The 22,181-nt window shown below is 39.5% G+C and overlaps 1 protein-coding gene and 1 pseudogene across 2 annotated transcripts in view; one reads left to right on the top strand and one right to left on the bottom strand.

Annotated features, from left to right (window-relative positions):
• Positions 1-22,181, bottom strand: part of NUBPL (nucleotide binding protein like) — a 626,527-nt gene that overhangs the window by 565,659 nt on the left and 38,687 nt on the right. The gene's annotated exons all lie outside the window — the stretch shown is intronic.
• Positions 10,491-11,200, top strand: LOC119532995 (annotated as a pseudogene).

Below are 22,181 nucleotides of genomic sequence, written 5' to 3'. Positions count from 1 at the left end.
TGAATGTACGAATTTGTTTTGATATGACTGCATGGTATGTGAATATATCACAATAAAATGAAGATAAAATTAAAATATAATAATAATAATAATGTGGGACAAACAGAAATAAACTAGGACGTGTCCCATACCAAATGAACATTTAGTTACTCTAAATGATCTCTAATTTGCTAAAAAATAATATATTTAGTTTATAATAAACATTAAGCTAATTGTAGCAAGTCCTTTTAAGAAGTGAGTGAGTCAGTTGTACAGTTTCATTTGCTATTACACTGACGTTGCTCTTTCTGGTACCACTGAAGTGGCCCATAATAATATATAGCCATATGTTTATGGTATCTTTTCATAGGGTTACCAACTTATCCCAGTTTTCTGGGAGACTTTCTCAGTTTTAAAACTAAAATCCTGGTCCCAGGCAAACTAGGAAGGTTAGTCACCCTAATCCCTTTTGCTTACCTTTTTTTTTTGTTTAATTTTATTTTGAAATAAATTCAAAGTTATAGGAAACAGTTGCAAAAACAATACAAACCCCATACAGAGAACTCCAGCATTCCCTGACCCCCCTCCCCCGATACCCCAATCCACTAACTTTAACATGTTGTCACAGTGCTATTTCTTTCCCTCCCTCCCTCCCTCTCTTCCTACCTATCATCCATCATCTATTGCTCTGTCTTCTGAACATATGAGCTAGCTGCACACATCCTTGAATAAACACTATAATTCACATATACCATTCCCATGAACAAGAACATTCTTTTATGCATAAGAAGTACGAGAGATTCAACAATGATACAAAGCTTACATTCTATATTTCCTTTTCCTTATGTCTCAACTGTGTTCCTTTGAGCCTCCTGTCCTCCATCCTCAGATCCCATCCAGGGTCATTCTTGGCATTCAATTGTCATCTACTTAGACTGTCTTTTCTTTTTTTTTTTTTTCCTCAATTGTGGAAACATATATACAGCCTAAATCTTCCGATTCCACCGCCTCCCTAGCCTTCCATTAGTGGGATTAATCACATTTAGAATGTTGCAATGCTATCACCTTCCCACCATCTATTACTAGAAATTTCCCTTCACCTCAAACAGCAACCCTACACTCATTTCTTAACTCCCCATTGCCCCTTCCCCCCTTTCTCTTAACCCATATTCTACTTTTCATCTCTAGGTCATATTCTCAGATAATTTCTTTCTGTTTACTGTGGGGCTTAAAATCAAACTTTTAAATCCATAACAATCTTGTTTTTCTTTGATACCAACTTAATTTCAATAGGACACATAAACTATGTACCTATACTCCTCCATTCCCCCCACTTTTATACGGTTCTTGTCAAAAATTACATATTTTACACTGAGTTCAAAACCACTGATTGGTCATTAGAGTTTGTGTATTTTGTATCATGTAGGAAGTAAATAGTGGAGCTACAATTCAAAAATTATTGACTTCTATTTGTATTTCATTGTGGTCAGAGATTGTGCTTTGAATATGTTCAATTGTTTTTTTGTTTTCTTGTTTGTTTGTTTTTTAATTTATTGAGGCTTGTTTTATGTCCCAGCATATGGACCATTCTGGAGAAAGATCCGTGATCACTAGAGAAAAATGAGTGTCCTGGTGATTTGGGATGTAAGGTTCTATATATGTCTGTTAAAATTCTCTATATCTCTTTCTCCTTTCTTTATTTCTGTCGGTAGGGCTCCCTTTAGTATCTGAAGTAGGGCAGGTCTTTTTATTAGCAAAATCTCTCAGCATTTGTTTGTCTGTGAAAAATTTAAGCTCTCCCTCAAATTTGAAGGAGAGTTTTGCTGGATAAAATATTCTTGGTTGGAAATTTTTCTCTCTCAGAGTTTTAAATGTCATGCCACTGCCTTCTCGCCTCCATGGTGGCCACTGATTAGTCTCTACTTAGCGTTATGTTGTTTCCTTCATATGTGGTGAATTGCTTTTCTCTTGCTGCTTTCAGAACTTGCTCCTTCTCTTCAGTATTTGACAGTCTGATCAGAATATGTCTTGAAGTGTGTTTATTTGGATTTATTCTATTTGGAGTTTGCTGGGCATTTATGCTTTGTGTATTTATATTGTGTAGAAGGTTTGGGAAGTTTTCCCCAACAATTTCTTAGAATACTCTTTCTAGACCTTTACCCTTGTCTCCCCTTCTGGGACACCAATGAGTCTTAAATTTGGACGTTTTATTTTATCCCTGAGATCCTTAAGATTTTTTCGATTTTTTTCTCCATTCTTTCTTTTGTTCTTTCATTTTCTGATCTGTGGACCTCTAGGACACTGAGTCGTTGTTCAACTTCCTCTAATCTTGTATTATGAGTATCCAGAGTCTTTTTAATTTGGCCAACAATTTATTTCCATAAGATCTTCTATTTTTTATTTAATCTTGCAATTTCTTCTTTATGCTCTTCTAGAGTCTTCTTTATGTCCCTTTTATCCTGTTCCATGGTCTTCTTCATGTCTTTTATATCCTGTGCCATGTTTTTTTCGTTCCTTGATTGTGATTGTTTGATTAATTGTGCCAAGTACTGTGTCTCTTCTGATATTCTGATTTGGGTGTTTGGGATCGGGTTCTCCATATCATCTGGTTTTATCATATGCATGAAGATTTCTGTTGTTTTTGGCCTCTTGGCATTTGCTTTGCTTGATAGGGTTCTTTCAAGTGTAAAAAGAAAAAATACCAATCTAATTTTTCAGAAATACAAGTTGGTGGCGTACACTTTCTCCAACTAACCAGCAGATGGCATCTGCGAGTCACCTATACCCCTCAAGTCAGTTCTCCCCAACTCTGTCTCTGTGGTGTGTGGGGAAATGATTTTTGTGGGGTTCAGTTGGTGAACTCAGTTTGGGTGTGTTGTTGGAGCTGTCCACCCTGAACGTGGTGCGTGTGTCTGGGTGCTCAGGGAGGCAGGGCCGCTTTAATATTCAAACTTCCCAGGTGTTCCCAGAGACTCAAGGCTGTTGCAAGGGTCTAAGCCTTCATTTCAGTTTTGCCCCAGATTTTCTCTGTCACTGACCCACAAACCACCGGCATTGACGTAGTGTCCGTGGGTTTTCCAAGCGGGCCCCCCTTCTCAGCTGTGATCTTCCAGGACCTCTGCTGCGGGAAGGCTGTGCTACATCACTAGTGCACATCATCCCTCAAGGGAAGCCCCAGGCCACCGGGCTGTGCAGGGGCGCTCTCTACTTGATGCAAAGATTAGCCTATAATTCTTGACTGGTGTAAGTTCTGAATGAAAGGCAGATAGTAGAGCTGGGCCCTACCCCTTTCCTCTTAGAGAAGATAGATGCCCTGGGGGGGGGGGTCATTAGCATTTCAGTGGTCTCTCTCTGCCTGTGCCACATCCTTGTCTGGGTCACAGAACTGAGACCTGAAAATGACCAAGGATTTCTTCACTGAGTTGAAAAGGAACAGAGCTAGTCCGAGGTTACCCTCCGGCTTTCCAAGGTTAATCATCACCCAAAGCCTCTGTCTACTTGTTGGGGATTCGTAACTTGTAGTGAGCAGTTCACATTTGCTAATTAAAACCCTAGTTGGAGCTCAGCTGAGCTATATTCGCTCGCTGGGAGAAAGCTTCTCTCTGGCACCACGAGGCTTTGCAGCTCAGGCTATGGGGGAGGGGGTCTTGCGACCTGGATCCGCAGGTTTTACTTACAGATTTTATACTGTGATCTCGGGCATTCCTCCCAATTCAGGTTGGTGTATGATGAGTGGACGGTCACGACTGTCCCCCTGAAGTTATTCTGGACTATTTGCTAGTTGTTTCTGGGTTTTTTTAGTTGTTCCAGGGGGACTACTTAGCTTCCACTCCTCTCTATGCTGCCATCTTAGGTCCTCTCTTTTGCTTACTTTTAATCAAGGTGGCATCTTCTCCTTGGCCTTGATGTAATGTGGAGCCGGACACTCAGGGCAGACTTCTGTCTCCTTCTAATTCTCTCTCCTGACCACTGCCGGAGCATCAGCCTGCTTCCAACTGCTCCAGAGCACAACCTTTGTCCCAAGGACACCACAGTCGTTGACCCTGCTGCCAGAGCATACTTAGCCTCCTGACACTGCTTCTGCTCCCCATTTACCTTTGACACCTCTGCTCCTGCTAAGAAGCCACCAAGCCTCATGCTACTACCTGGGATTTGGTGCTGCCCTGGAATCCCCCTCTGTTCAACCTCTACATTGGAGTTCAACAGCTCCAGACTTTTATTTGTTGTAGAAAATAAAACCAGTGACTTCATTTTTAGCATAAGTCTTCTTCTTCTACTAAAGTTTGGCATGCAGAAGGGAAATAAGAAGAGCAGTTTTATTCTCAACAAGAGGGTAATAGTATTAGGCAATCTCTTTAGGCTCATTAAGTCACAAGTCAAAGTGACTAAGGAAATTGTTACTTCATGAAATATTTTGCAGTGTTAACCATAAAAAAGCTATTGAAGCATAATTTAGCAAATTTTGAGAGCTAATTTCTGAGGCTGTCAAAAGTAAGTGTTTTGAAAAACCCACAGCCAGCATAGTACTCAATGGTGAGAGACTGAAAGCCTTCCCTCTAAGATCAGGAACAAGACAAGGATGCCCGCTGTCACCACTGTTATTCAACATTGTGCTGGAAGTGCTAGCCAGGGCAATCCGGCAAAACAAAGAAATAAAAGGCATCCAAATTGGAAAAGAAGAAGTAAAACTGTCATTGTTTGCAGATGATATGATCTTATATCTAGAAAACCCTGAGAAATCAACGATACACCTACTAGAGCTAATAAACAAATTTAGCAAAGTAGCGGGATACAAGGTTAATGCACATAAGTCAGTAATGTTTCTATATGCTGGAAATGAACAAACTGAAGAGACACTCAAGAAAAAGATACCATTTTCAATAGCAACTAAAAAAATCAAGTACCTAGGAATAAACTTAACCAAAGATGTAAAAGACCTATACAAAGAAAACTACATAACTCTACTAAAGAATAGAAGGGGACCTTAAAAGATGGAAAAATATTCCATGTTCATGGATAGGAAGGCTAAATGTCATTAAGATGTCAATTCCAATCAAACTCATCTACAGATTCAATGCAATCCCAATCAAAATTCCAACAACCTACTTTGCAGACTTGGAAAAGCTAGTTATCAAATTTATTTGGAAAGGGAAGATGCCTCGAATTGCTAAAGACACTCTAAAAAAGAAAAAACGAAGTGGGAGGACTTACACTCCCTGACTTTGAAGCTTATTATAAAGCCACAATTGCCAAAACAGCATGGTACTGGCACAAAGATAGACATATACATCAATGGAATCGAATTGAGAATTCGGAGATAGACCCTCAGATCTATGGCCGACTGATCTTTGATAAGGCCCCCAAAGTCACTGAACTGAGTCATAATGGTCTTTTCAACAAATGGGGCTGGGAGAGTTGGATATCCATATCCAAAAGAATGAAAGAGGACCCCTACCTCACCCCCTACACAAAAATTAACTCAAAATGGACCAAAGATCTCAATATAAAAGAAAGTACCATAAAACTCCTAGAAGATAATGTAGGAAAACATCTTCAAGACCTTGTATTAGGCGGCCACTTCCTAGACTTTACACCCAAAGCACAAGCAACAAAAGAGAAAATAGATAAATGGGAACTCTTCAAGCTTAGAAGTTTCTGCACCTCAAAGGAATTTCTCAAAAAGGTAAAGAGGCAGCCAACTCAATGGGAAAAAATTTTTGGAAACCATGTATCTGACAAAAGACTGATATCTTGCATATATAAAGAAATCCTACAACTCAATGACAATAGTACAGACAGCCCAATTATAAAATGGGCAAAAGATGTGAAAAGACAGTTCTCTGAAGAGGAAATACAAATGGCCAAGAAACACATGAAAAAATGTTCAGCTTCACTAGCTATTAGAGAGATGCAAATTAAGACCACAATGAGATACCATCTAACACCGATTAGAATGGCTGCCATTAAACAAACAGGAAACTACAAATGCTGGAGGGGATGTGGAGAAATTGGAACTCTTATTCATTGTTGGTGGGACTGTATAATGGTTCAGCCACTCTGGAAGTCAGTCTGGCAGTTCCTTAGAAAACTAGATATAGAGTTACCATTCGATCCAGCGATTGCACTTCTCGGTATATACCCGGAAGATCGGAAAGCAGTGACACGAACAGATATCTGCACGCCAATGTTCATAGCAGCATTATTCACAATTGCCAAGAGATGGAAACAACCCAAATGTCCTTCAACAGATGAGTGGATAAATAAAATGTGGTATATACACACGATGGAATACTACGCGGCAGTAGTAGAAGGAATGATCTCGTGAAACATATGACAACATGGATGAACCTTGAAGACATAATGCTGAGCGAAATAAGCCAGGCACAAAAAGAGAAATATTATATGCTACCACTAATGTGAACTTTGAAAAGTGTAAAACAAATGGTTTATAATGTAGAATGTAGGGGAACTAGCAATAGAGAGCAATTAAGGAAGGGGGAACAATAATCCAAGAGAACAGATAAGCTATTTAACGTTCTGGGGATGCCCAGGAATGACTATGGTCTGTTAATTTCTGATGGATATAGTAGGAGCAAGTTCACAGAAATGTTGCTATATTAGGTAACTTTCTTGGGGCAAAGTAGGAACATGTTGGAAGTTAAGCAGTTATCTTAGGTTAGTTGTCTTTTTCTTACTCCCTTGTTATGGTCTCTTTGAAATGTTCTTTTATTGTATGTTTGTTCTCTTTTTAACTTTTTTTTTCATACAGTTGATTTAAAAAAGAAGGGAAAGTTAAAAAAAAAAAAAAAAAAAAGAAAAGAAAAACAAAGGAGAAAAAAAAAAAAAGATGTAGTGACCCCTTGAGGAGCCTGTGGAGAATGCAGGGGTATTCGCCTACCCCACCTCCATGGTTGCTAACATGACCACAGACATAGGGGACTGGTGGTTTGATGGGCTGAGCCCTCTACCACAGGTTTTACCCTTGAGAAGACGGTTGCTGCAAAGGAGAGGCTAGGCCTCCCTATGGTTGGGCCTAAGAGCCTCCTCCCGAATGCCTCTTTGTTGCTCAGATGTGGCCCTGTCTCTCTAGCTAAGCCAACTTGAAAGGTGAAATCACTGCCCTCCCCCCTACGTGGGATCAGACACCCAGGGGAGTGAATCTCCCTGGCAACGTGGAATACGACTCCCGGGGAGGAATGTAGACCTGGCATCGTGGGACGGAGATCATCTTCTTGACCAAAAGGGGGATGTGAAAGGAAATGAAATAAGCTTCAGTGGCAGAGAGATTCCAAAAGGAGCCGAGAGCTCACTCTGGTGGGCACTCTTATGCACACTTTAGACAACCCTTTTTAGGTTCTAAAGAATTGGGGTAGCTGGTGGTGGATACCTGAAACTATCAAACTACAACCCAGAACCCATGAGTCTCGAAGACAGTTGTATAAAAATGTAGCTTATGAGGGGTGACAATGGGATTGGGAAAGCCATAAGGACCACACTCCACTTTGTCTAGTTTATGGATGGATGAGTAGAAAAATAGGGGAAGGAAACAAACAGACAAAGGTACCCAGTATTCTTTTTTACTCCAATTGCTCTTTTTCACTCTAATTATTATTCTTGTTATTTTTGTGTGTGTGCTAATGAAGGTGCCAGGGATTGATTTGGGTGATGAATGTACCACTATGTAATGGTATTGTAAACAATCGAAAGTACGATTTGTTTTGTATGACTGCATGGTATGTGAATATATCTCAATAAAATGAAGATTAAAAAAAAAAAAAAAAAGTAAGTGTTTGAAAGAAGCTACAAACTGTGTCCAAAGAAAGTAAAATACAAGGGCTGATGATAAGCAATTTGTCTGCTATAACTCTTATCTGTATGATAACCAACTCTGCCTGTTATGGGGGCTGATTTCTTCTCCATTACCAAACAGTCTACTCATCATCTCCAGCAGATGTCTGATGGGTACTTCAAATTCAACATGAGCAGAACTGAACACATCATCTTCCTCCACAAACCTCCTTCTCATTTAAATTATTGTTCATCTAAACAACCTATACCACCAGCCAGCCAGTTGCAGAAGCCAGAAATTTAAAGTCACCTTTGACTCCTCCCTCTTCCTCATGCCCATATCCCATAATCCTCCTCCAAAATGCTTCTCCAACCCATCCCCTTTGCTATATCTTCACAGTACATATCCTGATCAGGTCACCATTATCTCTCACAATACTGTCCTGTCTCCACTATTGTCCCTTTCCAAAGCATTCCCTACATTACAGTCACAAATATGATGTCTTCCCCCTTCTCATCACCCTTAAAATAAAACACACAATAATTAACATGGTCTATAAAGCCCAACAGGATCTAGCCCTATGCACCCCTCCCACTCCATCCCTCTCCCTAGCTCTCTGCCCTCTGGCCATACTGAACTTCCCTCAGTTCTCAAACACACCAGGAGCCTTCTCACAAGGTATTCCTTTTTGCTGGAAGTGCCACTCCCCATCCCTATTACCCACCTAAGTTCAAGTCTCAGCTCAAATGTCACTTCTTCAGTGAAGTCTCCAGGATTCTCTGGACTAAGTTAAGTTCCCCTTTATATCAGGAAACATAGTCATCATTGTTTGCCTAATAGCTCCTGTTTTCCCCACTAGTTTGTCATTTCCACACGAGGTGAACCATACCTACTTCACTATCTATAGTGCCAGCAGAATACAGTAAATATAGTTGACCTAATGACCAATGCTCTATTTCAATATTTACAGCTATCTCTGTTGAGAAATGGAACATCAGTTGGCTTAGTTGAAGAAGCCATTGGGGCAGCACCATAAGATGCTAAATAGGCAGCCCTCCTTCCCAGCAGATTCCATTTCTGCTGGCACTTACAGCTCAGAGTGTCCTTCCCAGGTATAGTATAAAAGAGAGCTAATAATAGACCTCAAAGTTCCTCTCTTAGAGACTCCTAATGTGATTTGAGGGACACCAGGCAAGCTGGGCCCCTAAAGGACATGTCTGTATCCCAGTGTAGTTGAGAACACTTCCATACAATGGTGTTCAGAGCCTAGCAAACATTATTGTGTTTTGAACTGCAGCCAAGATCATTTACAAAAATAATTCTCAGAATGTTAAAGGGGAGCATTTTAAAACTAGAAATGTAGTAGGAGGAATACATATTTTCAAATAGGAATCTGAAGTGTTCTTCATGTTCTTATAATCTCACTAAAGTGGGAGGTCATTAGCTGAGTTTTGTTCCATAAAGAAGGGAACAAACACCTTCAGGGTGCTAGAAATGATGAAGGACTTCACAGGGATGAGGATTAATTTTCTGCTCTGAGAAGCTACCTGTTAACGGTTTTTCTTATCTCTGGGGGTCTCCTGGTCTTCCAGTTCTTGACCCAGTGTTATACACATCTGCCTTTGCTAAAGAGCCTCAATATTCCATTACTTGCCATCAGAGAAAGTCTTTGTGGCCCACATTTTCTATGCTGGTCCCTGAGCAACATTCTTTCTGGTTTCCACAGTGATATCTAAGACACAAGATTCCTGATCTTGACATAGGATGCAATTCCATATGGAGGTGGCTGCATGATGGTGGCTGGCTAGCTAAGAGAGATGAGAAAAGGTCCACCAGCAGGCTGATTATGTGAAATCTGAACTTCAGTACCATTTATATTCTGCAGTTTTTAAAAGTTACTATATGCCAGGTACATTCACATATTTTTATCTCATTTAATCCTTAAAATAACCTGCAATGGAGTACCAGAAGCCATTAAAATAATGATATAGATGTTCATAAATTAATATATTGTTTTATTGACATGGAAAACATTAATAACATTATTAAATGAAAAAGTTTACCAAAAAGAATGCATAATGTGGTCCCATTTTCATTTATTTAGATGTATATACCACAGCAAAAGGTCTAGTGAACTATATGCTTTTTAAAAGGATCTTTAAGATAAATAGGGGACTTTGGAATTTAGAGAACATAAATAACAGATCTGAGGACAGATGAAAATAGAGTGGTACAAAGGCTAAGTCTAATGTCAAAAACCGAAAGGAGACTTCCTGTTCAAATGGCAAACAATAAGAAATATTTATTTTCAGGAAGCCACTCTTCCTACATTTTAAGGTCAAAATAGTGTTAAGTAACTTGTCTCTTCAGTTGTCTAGTTTTCATTAGTAGAAACCTATACTAAGTTTAAAAATTATATCTCTCTCTTGATTTGGTAACAACAAAATAAATACATGTGTAGGAAACTCCTCTTTAGAAAGTCAGAAATCATATTAATATTGCTTGTTACATTTAGTTTTAACATTTAATGCAAAAATGCAAAATACCTTCCTTCCAAGTAGTGGCTATTTATAGCACACTGTAAAATAAGAGCATACTTAAACAAACTATAACTTAGACCTGTGCTGTCCAGTATTACAGCTATTGAGCACTTGGGGCATGGCTAGTCCAAATTGAGATGTGCTGTAAATATAAAATGCACATTGGTTTTCAAAAACTTAGTATGGGCCAGAAGTCTTCACAGAGAGTCGCCATGGTTTTCTGCTTCAACAGTGCTTGAATGGAGCCCGGCGCTCAACCTCTATCGGCCCAACACTCCGAGCTGACTTTTGCTACTGCTCCAGCTCTGCGCAGCCGCCACCTCCACCTCTCCTCAACTGCCCACCATGACGACCATGTCCCATCACATGTGCGCCAGAACTACAACCAGGACTCAGAGGCAGCTATCAACCGCCAAATCAACCTGGAGCTCTACACCTCTTACATCTACCTGTAGATGTCCTATTACTTTGACCATGATGATGTGGCTTTGAAGAACTTTGCCAAATATTTTCTTCACCAATCTCATGAGAGGGAACATACTGAGAAACGTATAAGCTGCAAAACCAACATGGTGGCCAAATCCTCCTTCAGGATATCAAGAAACCAGAACTAGATGACTGGGAGAGCAGGCTGAATGCAATGGAGTGTGCATTACACTTGGGAAAAAGGGTGAATCAGTCACTACTGGAACTGCACAAACTGGCCACTGACAAAAACGACCCCCACTTGTGTGACTTCATTGAAACACATTACCTGAATGAGCAGGTGAAGTCCATCAAAGAATTGGGTGACTATGTAACCAACTTGCGCAAGATGGGGGCCCCAGATTCTGGCTTGGCAGAGTATCTCTTTGAGAAGAACATTTTGGGAAACAGTGATGATGAGAGCTAAGCCTTATGCTGACTTCCCCAGAGCCACAGGGTAACTTCCGTGGTCACCACAGCAGTTGCATGCCTGTTGGGTTTACCTTTACCTTTTCTGTAAGTTGTACCAACATCCACCAAGTTATTTCATGTGTACCATTCTTCAAATAAAGTCATTTGGTACCAAAAAAAAAAAAAAAAAAAAAAAAAAAAAAAAAAAAAAAACCCAGTATGAAAAAGATTTGCAAAGTATCTCAATTTTTATATTGATTTCATGTTGAAATGATAGTGTTTTGAATGTATTGAGTTAAGTAAGATGCAGTATTAAAATTAATTTTACCTATTTCTTTTAACTTTTTTAATGTGACTACTAGAAAATTTTAAATTAGTATTTCTATTAAGAGGCACTGCCTTAGATTTTCACCTTTAAATAATTAGTATCCTACATGATGAGTAAGAGTGTAGACTATTCCTGCCTTCTTGAGATATTTTAGGCTTACAATTAACTTTAAAAGAGAATCAAAAATGTAAAACTTTTACAAGTATGGTTAACAAAATGGGGAGCATGAAACTAATTTGCACAAAATAGCATATATCCTTCTCTTAAATCCTTTCATTTTTGTCCATCTTCATCACTACTATCCTAGTCCAAGCCACCTTTGTCTCTTGCCTGGACCAATATAATAGCCTTGTAAAGGATGTAGCACACCCTCTTTGATACCCACCCATAACTCCTTGCCTTTACTATTATTTGGGTGAATGCTGGCCAGACTTCCTTCTGCTGGAAACTACCTTTTCTTTTCCCCCAAAAAGTTTTCTCTGAGCACAGGATCCCACTCTGCCCATGCATGTGGCAGAGAGAAGTACCAAGAAACTAACACCCTCTGAGAGAATCCCTCAATCAATGACCAACATGAGTTGGTGTTTAAATACCCCAGCTTCCTTGCCCCTTACATGGGGTGACTCATAATGTGTTCTACACCATTTGCCAGAGTTTCACAGTGAGATGAAGCTTTAGTTACCCACAGCATTAACTTATTTAATAATTCACTCATTTCATAATTCACTCATTATTTGCTCCTACCCTTCCATATCTCTCTTCCCCACCCCCCACCTGGGTTTCCTGGGATGATTTCGCAAAGAAACTACTTGCACTAGAATCCTTGTCTTGGTATCTGCTTCTAGAAAAACTCAACCTAAGATAATTGGTCTCCCCACTTCTACTCTTACCCCTCACCAATCCATCCTCCACATCAAAGCAGGGAAATCTTAAACTATGACTTCCATCATATCACTTCTTATTTAAAACCTTTCCATGATTTCCCACTGCTTTTAGGATAAAGACCATCCAATACCTTAGTTCCAAGTTTCGATGTCTATTACAGACTGTAGTCTCTGGTTTACTACTTGAGTTCCTTTGCCACACCCTGGGGAACTTGCTGTTACACAGAACTGCTACACCTTGGAAATCTTAAACTCCAATATCCAAAACTCTAACCACAGTCTACTGTACTCATATACACACTCCTAATCTGCCTGCACTAAGACCTCTAGTCCTTCAACCACTCCCCTTCTCCCCATCTGTCAAATTTATCATGGCGTCACACTTCCCTATTCAGCGTAAACCCCCAGCAACTTCACTTCAGCTACCCTCTTGTCCAGTATTCAACTCAGCTGGCTTCCTCTCCTGGTAGAGTTAGCTTGAAAACAGTCCCCTCTGTATATTCAGGCAATCTACTTATACTTCTACATCCAGGCTGGAAGCAACTGTAATAGAGTGAGCTACTCAATCTAAAATGTGCACAATAAGGTAGTTTCCCTTTTCCCAGGAGGGTAGACCCACCAATAAATGGACCCTAATCTCAAACATATCCTTAACACCATTCAATAATACTTTAATATGTTTCTTACTACTTTCATGGAAATTCCAACCCTTTAACAGTATCCAACACCCTTCCTCTATTTACTCTCAAAAGATTACCTCGAGAATTAAGAAGATGGCAGCTAGGAGAGACAGGGCAAAAAAACGCCTCTATGAAAAATACTAGATAAAAGTCAGAAAGTGACCCAGAACACCAGTGCCACAAATGCACCAGCTGGACAGGGTCTGCTAAATCCACAAGGACCATGCACTTGGTGGAACCGGGAGTCTACATTCTGAAATGAGTGAGTAAGCCTGCTGAATATCCAGCAGCCATGCTGCAGTGTGGGGAAACCATGGGTTGGTGTTTGGAGGCGGACTAGTTCTTTTTTAGAAAACCCAAAAGCAGCTGCAGATATGGCAGCGAGAACTGCAAAGTAAAGTGCGGCAGGAACAGGCTGCGGGTACGCCTCAATATCTGGCATGGAAGATAGCCTTTTGTGCACCCGCTGCTAATTGTCTCAGAGCAAGGAAGGCAGAGGTGAACCTAAAGGGGAAAATAACCATGCCCCTTGCAGCCATCTTCCCGGCGGGCTGGTAACACTCCTGCCCAGCTACAGCACCACAGCTCAGAGCCGCGCCAAAAAACCCAGCGTGACAGGAAGTGTTTCCAGCATCACACTAACAAGCCACAATATCAGGCATGGACAGTAGACTTTCACACACCCACAGCTAACTGTCCTGGAGCTAGGAAGGCGGAACTGTGCGAAAAAGGGGAAATTAACATGCCCCATTCAGCCATCCTTACAGCAGGCTGGGAACGCACCTACATGGCACAGTGGGCCAGAACTTCCCGTGAGGAACAGCGTGCACTTGAGACATAGCACAACCTTCCCTCAGCAGAGGCCCTAGAAGGGCACAGCTTGGAAGAGAGACCCACTTGGAAATCCCAGGGACCATACGCCAATACCAAGGACTTGTGGGTCAGTGGCACAGACAATCTGTGGTGAGACTGAACTGAAGGTTTAGACTCTTGCAACAGCCTTAAATCTTCAGGAACACCTGGCAGGTTTGATTATTAAAGCTGCCCTCCCTCCCTAACTGCTCAGACACACGCCCCACATTCAGGGCGGATAGCACCAAAAACACACCCAAACTTGGTGCAGCAATTGGACCCCACAAGAATCAGACCCCCACATACCACAAAGACAAAGGTGGGGAGAACTGAACTTAAGGGGAAGAGGTAACTCGCAGACCCCATCTGCTGGTTAGTTAGAGAAAGTCTACACCACCAAGCTGTAGATTTGACAAATTACAGATTAGACTTTGAATAATCCTACATATTCTAAAAGAACCCTATCAAGTAAAGCAAATGCCAAGAGGCCAAAAACAACAGAAAATTTTAAAGCATATGAAAAAAACAGATGATATGGATAACCCATACCCAAACACCCAAATCAAAAGATCAGAGGAGAGACAGTCTTTGGAGCAATTAATCAAAGAACTAAAGACAAACAACGAGAGCATGGCACCAGATATAAAGGACATGAAGAAGAGCATGGCACAGGACATAAAGGACATGAAGAAGACCCTAGAAGAGCACAAAGAAGACATTGCAAGAGTAAATAAAAAAATAGATGATCTTATAGAAATAAAAGAAACTGTTGACCAAATTAAAAAGATTCTGGACACTCATAGTACAAGACTAGAGGAGCTCAACAATGAATCAGCGACCTCAAGGGCCACAGAATGTAAAACGAAAGAACAAAAGAAAGAATGGGGAAAAAAATTGAAAAAATCGAAATGGACCTCAGGGATATGATAAATAAAATAAAACATCCAAATGTAAGACTCATTGGTGTCCCAGAAGGGGAAGAGAAAGGTAAAGGTCTGGAAAGAATATTCAAAGAAATTGTTGGGGAAAACTTCCCAAACCTTCTACACAATATAAATACACAAAGCATAAATGCCTAGCAAACTCCAAATAGAATAAATCCAAATAAACCCACTCCAAGACATATTCTGATCACACTGTCAAATACTGACGAAAAGGAGCAAGTTCTGAGAGCAGCAAGAGAAAAACAATTCACCACATACAAAGGAAACAACATAAGACTAAGTAGAGACTACTCAGCAGCCACCATGGAGGCGAGAAGGCAATGGCATGACACATCTAAAATTCTGAGAGAGAAAAATTTCCAACCAAGAATACTTTATCCAGCAAAACTCTCCTTCAAATTTGAGGAAGAGCTTAAATTTTTCACAGACAAACAAACGCTGAGATATTTTGCTAATAAAAGACTTGTCCTACTTGAGATACTAAAGGGAGCCCTACCAACAGAGAAACAAAGACAGGAGAGAGAGATATGGAGAGAAGTTCAGTACTAAAGAGATTCAATATTGGTTCATTAAAGGACAGTAAGAGAGAGAGGGAAAAAAAATATCTGACAAACATAAACCAAAGGATAGGATGATCAATTCAAGAAATGCCTTCACAGTAATAATGTAGAATGTATATGGATTAAACTCCCCAATTAAAAGATACAGATTGGCAGAATGGATCAAAAAATATGAACCATCAATATGTCGCAAAGAAGAGACTCATCTTAGACACAGGGACACAAAGAAATTGAAAGTGAAAGGATGGAAAAAATATTTCATGCAAGCTACAGCCAAAAGAAAGCAGGAGTAGCAATACTAATCTCGGATAAAATGGATTTTAAGTGCAAGGATGTTAGGAGAGACAAAGAAGGCCACTACATACTAATAAAAGGGGCAATTCAACAAGAAGAAATAACAATCGTAAATGTTTATGCACCCAATCATGGTACCACAAAATACATGAGACAAAAACTGGCAAAACTAAAGGAAACAATGGATGTTTCCACAATAATTGTGGGAGACTTCAACACATCACTCTCTCCTGTAGATAGATCAACCAGACAGAAGACCAATAAGGAAAATGAAAACCTAAACAATCAGATAAATGAATTTGATTTAATAGACATATATAGAACATTACATCCCAAATCACCAGGATACACATTCTTCTCTAGTGATCACGGAACTTTCTCAAGAATAGACCATATGCTGGGACATAAAACAAGCCTCAATAAATTTAAGAAAATTGAAATTATTCAAAGCACATTCTCTGACCACAATGGAATACAATTAGAAGTCAATAACCATCAGAGACTTAGAAAATTCACAAACACCTGGAGGTTAAATAATACACTCCTAAAATAAATGGCTTATAATGTAGAATGTAGGGGAACTAGCAATAGGGAGCAATTAATGAAGGGGGAATGATAACCCAATAAAAACAGATAAGCCATCATGGGTAAATTTAACGTTCTGGGAATGCCCAGGAATGACTATGGTTTGTTAATTTCTGATGGGTATGGTAGGAACAAGTTCACAGAAATGTTGCTATATTAGGTTATTTTCTTGGGGTAGGGTAGGAACATGTTGGACTCCCTTGTTAAGGTTTGTTTGAAATGTTTTTTTTTTTATTGTATGATTTAAAAATTTTTTTTTAATATAGTTGATATAAAAAAAAGTTAATTAAGAAAAAAAAACAATGAAAAAAATATGCAGAGCCCCCTTGGGGAGCTGGTGGAGAATGCAGGGGTGTTGGGCTCCCCCACCTCGATGGCTGCTAATGTGCTCACAGACATAGGGGACTGGTGGTTTGATGGGCTGAGCCCTCTACCACAGGAATTGCCCTTGGGAAGACTGTTGCTGCAAAGGAGAGACTAGACCTGCCTATAATTGTGCCTAAGAGCCTCCTCCCGAATGCCTCTTTGTTGCTCACATGTGGCCCTCTCTCTCTAGCTAAGCCAACTTAGCAGGTGAAATCACTGTCTTCCCTGCTGTGTGGTATCTGACACCCACAGGAGTGAATCCCCCTGGCAACATGGAATATGACTCCCGGGGAGGACTGTAGACCCAGCATCCTGGGATGGAGGACATCTTCTTGACCAAAAGGGGATGTGAAAGGAAATGAAATAAGCTTCAGTGAGTGGCAGAGAGATTCCAAAGGAACCGAGAGGTCACTCTGGTGGGCACTCTTACGCACAATATAGACAACCCTTTTTAGGTTCTAAAGAATTGGAATAGCTAGCCATAAATACCTGAAACTATCAAACTACAACCCAGAACCCCTGAATCTTGAAGATGATTGTATAAAACTATAGCTTATGAGGGGTGACAATGTGATTAGGAAAGCCATATGGACCATATTCCCCTTTGTCTCATGATGGATGAGTAGAAAAATGGGGGAAGAAAAAAAAAAACAGGCACCCAGTGTTCTTTTTTACTTTAATTGTTCTTTTTCACTTTAATTTTTATTCTTATTATTTCTGTGTTTGTGGTAATGAAAATGTCAAAAATTAATTTTGGTGATGAATGCACAACTATATAATGGTATGGTAAACAACTAAATGTATGCTTTGTTTTGTATGATTGCACTGTATGTGAATATATCTCAATAAATATGATTTAAAGAAAAAAAAGATTACCTCGGGTTTGAATTTGTAGAGAAATAAATCTATCCAGTGCCTTCATTCTTTTGCTCCTGTTTCAAGGCCTATCTTTTAGTCTGTACTCCAAAGCCCAGCCCTGTCTCCCCTGGTACTGAATCTGAATCCAAGAACTTTTACGATCAAGATCTGGACCAACTTCCCAGCCTCACCTCCTGCCTCTCCTCCAGATACACCCTGCCTGTACTTCCAGGAATGCTGCAGACATGGAGAGGATCTGGGGCCTGTAGTGATGCATCATGTCCAATAAGGCCATCTTCTGAGAACAGATCCCAGGAAAGAGTCTTCTGAAATAAAAGCTGAATTCCTGTTTCCAGAAATGCTGACAAAAAAAGACCCTACCCAGGAGGAGAAACCAAGCTATAAACTGTAGAATGAAGTTGGAAAGTCATGAGCCCAAGATTCTAATGAATGAGAAGGTCCTCTTAGGAGGGCAAGAGCAGATAGGAAGTTGAGAGAGGAAACAGACATGGAGCAAGATAGAGTTAGGTCCAGGGCAATGCTCTTCATCCTGATCATTGCATGGTTGGCTTCTTGCTGTCATTCCAATCCCATTAAATGTCACCTACTGAGAGGCCTCTCCCTACTGTCCCACCTAGAATAGCCATGGAGTCACTGATCACATTTCCATGTCTGAATACTCTGCATTGCACGGTAGTGCTGATTTTTCTCTTGTTTATGTATTTATTTATTCATTTATTGTTCACCTTGTCCACTGGAATGTAAACTTCATGAGAACAAAGCTCTTCTTGTTTACTGTATATCCCCAGTGCTTCAAATTCAGTAAGCAACACAGTAAATACTGTATGAATGAATTAAATCTGACAAACATGCCACACTTTCAGAAGCTCCCCAGGTGATTCCACCCAGGAAGGGTGGAAACCACATGCACTATTGTCCCTACTATGCTGGGTGGTGGAGGGTGGTGAAAAGGGATCCTGAGAAGTATAGAACCAGATTCAGACAAATGAAGCATTGCTCTCTTTTGCTACCCCTTTAAGCATACTGTTGCCAAGGCCTAGAATATTCTCTCCCCAACATTCCTAAGCCATTCTGTTCAAGTATCATCTTCTTTAATAACTATAAACACTACGGACAATTATTTTGAATTTTCACTTTTCTTTCCCCAGTTTCAAACACTGTCTGGCACATGTTAAATACTCAATAAAGGTTTCCTGAATTCCATCGCTCAGAGATTTGATCCAGCCCACTGAGCTTTCTGGTGTTCTCTGCTACAACTTTCAAAATATTAATAATAGCTATCATTTATTTAGTACTTACCACCCACCAGGCACTATCCTAAGCCTTTACCTATAGTCTCATTTGATCCTCACACAAGTAATTCAACAGAAGTAATTGTTTTTTCATTTACAAAAGAGGAAACTAAGAGTCAGAGAAGTTCTATCTACACAGTGAGTAGCAGAGTTGAGCTTTCTACCCTGGTTTTTCTTTCCCCTACATTATCTGTGTACAATCAAATAAGCAAGCAGTGCATTAGTATTTTTAGTTTATGTTTTGGCAAATTTCTTAGACTAGGAGATGGAGATGCCCAACTCCTATATTAACCAATACTGGAATCTAGGACAAATTTTTAAGTATCTTATGGGTCTCTTTCTCTTCACCTGTAGAATCGAGGGTTAGATGAAATTATCTCCTTGGCTCCTTTAGTTCTAAAATATATATGCCTTTATGAGTTCCTAGACTTTCAAGCATTTGATTAAGCAAAGCCACCTGCTTCTATATTTCTATATATTTCATACAGTGGTTGCATCGAAACAACATAAAACAGTTTCCATTTCCATGAGTTCTTTTCTTGAAACTACCTGACCTAACTTGAAATATGAAAAGTGAACTGAATGTAGCCATATCACCAAAGCCACAAAAGAGAAGTTACTTCTTTAAACACAGTCTCTGTGTATTTCCTAACAGAGCTAATATCATTGATTTAATTACCTATTGAAAGAAAATATTCACTAATGAGAGTATTTCTGATTGGAGTTGTAGGAAAATTAAATTTTGGATTATCTAATAGTGATACTCACCCCTGTGCATGTTGGTTTTTGTTTTTTTTTTGGGGGGGGTGATGTAGAAAATAAGCACTAGTCCCTAATATATTTGTTATTTATGCATTTTACTAATTGTAGAGTTATGAAATAGAGAATTGAGAGAGAGAAAGAAGAACCTGGTCCAAATCTCTTTTTTAATTGATTAGCATAGGGCATTGTAAGGAGTCCTTGGCTCTTTTCTTGGTGAAAACCTATTGTTATTCGTTTAACCTCTCTGTGTCTCAGTTTACTAATCTCCAAAATTAGTGGTTTGGACCAAATAATAAACCAGGATGCTTCCAGATCTGTGAATTAACCCAAAGGATATGAAAACCTGTCTAGAAATCCCTTTTTAAATGTAGCAAGTTTAAAACTCATCCTTATCCTGAAGCAGAAATCAGTTCTTAGGTTGAAGGTCACAGCCACAAATAATTATGAACTAAAATTTAAGCCTATGTTTTAATAAGGCTACAGTTGAGCAGTGAAAGCTTTAAAATTCTAAGTCTAACATACAGAATAATGGTTTTGATTCCTTGGCTCCTCACCATGGTTTTGATATATTTTCTCCACTGGCAGTAAAGAGATGAAGAGGAAAGCAAGCAAGAAGAAAATCAGGCATTGACATCCATGCAGAGGCTGATCCTAAAAAGTTCAGAGATGGATTGGAGAGGGGAAAATAAAAAATGAAGGGCTCTGTCAGTAACAGTTCATAAATATATTACATGTGTTGTAAAATTTTGTTATAATGAGTTTGTCTTCTAGGATATGGTAACCAACTTGATGTTCTTCCAATTATTCGCAACAATTTTACAAATGCAGATTGTTTTGCCTGTCAGCCTTCATCTTTCTGAAATAATATTAATGTTTCTGATCTAATAATATTAATATCAATCAGTTTCTATTTTAATGTGAAACTCAGTGTTTAAGTTTTCCTTTCTGACCATTTTCTCTGCAGTAAGATTGGAGTAAGCTGATTTCCAGATTCTGTTTTTTCCATAACTGATATTTACCACCTCCCTATGTACCCAAAATCATCCGTTCATATGCTAATGAACACTCTAGAGGCAGAGTGGGTACCTGGTTGGATGACCAAATATAAGGAGATATTTTTTTAAATCAGTGTTTTAACTCCTGAAATGAGCTTATTCACCTTAACTAGAATGACTTCGTTTATGGAGCTTTTAAAATCCCTCTTAAAATGGAGAAATGATTTGAAGAAGTACCATGTCTCTAACTCCACCTCTGTAGCAGTACATTCCACAGAAATAGGAACCGAGAGAAAGCAAGAAGACCTCTCACTCTACATTTAAACAATAGGTTCAAGTTTGAGGTAACATTAGCAAGAAGAAAGGCAGAAAACTGCAACAGTGTCACTGATTTTGCCTCTGTTCCTAGAGAGAAGATTCCTGATATAGAATTCCTTTGGCCTGCCCAAGGCCATCTGGCATGAAGATAAAACTCTGAGGTAAGATGTCCTGGGCCACCAAGTTTATCCTAGTGCTGTCATCTGAATAGATGCTCTAGGCTGACTCCAGATCAGCGTCCAGAGGTTCCTATGGCCCCCACACCAGCTCGACATCCCCAAAACAAGGTAAGGTCTTCCTGAAAGCCACTTGTGCCAAAAGTATCACTATAGCAAGGCCTCAAAATAAATCTGAGAGCTTCTGCCTGATAGATAGATGTTTAGATTTTTCAGAAAGCCCTGGGGAGTAGATGATACTCTAGAATACAGTAGAGATGCTTTGGGAAGGAAAACACATGGCCTGTAGCATTAAAAGGGCAAAATGAGGCTCCTACTGGCCTTAAAACATTATAACAAATTGAAAAAAATAGTAGGCAAAAATTTATTGAACACTTACTATGTGCCATGCAGAGGTCTAAGTGATTTATATGCATTAACTCATTTAGTCCTCATAAAAACTGACTGAGGGTTAGAAGGTGAAACAGGGTCAAAGAGCTTAGTGTTCAAGATTACATGACTGATATGTGGGAGAGGTGGGATCCAAGTTCAGGTTTGTGCTGAGCCCTGACCTACTGCTTTATACTCAAGTACTTTAAAATCATTTTTAAAGGTCTTAAGGATAAGGAAATCTCCTGGTTATATGCAATAAATCAAAGTTCCTAGGAAACCTTATATGATATTCAGAACTTCTCCCAACATTGACAGGAAAAGGTTTACTTTGCTTTTTCTAAACTTTTTTTTTTTAAATAGAGAAGCTGGAGAGTTACAGAAAATTCATGCATAAAATACAGAGTTCCCATATATAACCCTATTTTACTTTGCTTGTGCTTAAGCCCTGCATTACATTCAGATGCCTTTCTAGAGCTCAGCCACACAATTTAAATAGAAAAATCTTCCCTATAATTGAAGTACCTAGTTTCTCATATTCACATGTACAAAAAGACCCCCCACACACATACCACAGATGTACAATCAATACACAAACACATTCTCCACAGATAAACATACACACACACAGATACCATACACACAGGGACCACACGCAGATACAGACACACAAACACAAAGGCACCTCAGATACACACGTAGAGAGAGACCAC

This window comes from Choloepus didactylus, chromosome 4 (assembly GCF_015220235.1).
Source record: "Choloepus didactylus isolate mChoDid1 chromosome 4, mChoDid1.pri, whole genome shotgun sequence".
NCBI classification, from domain to species: domain Eukaryota; kingdom Metazoa; phylum Chordata; class Mammalia; order Pilosa; family Megalonychidae; genus Choloepus; species Choloepus didactylus.
Note: the sequence above shows the minus strand (reverse complement) of the source record. Positions and strands in the feature narration are given on the sequence as shown.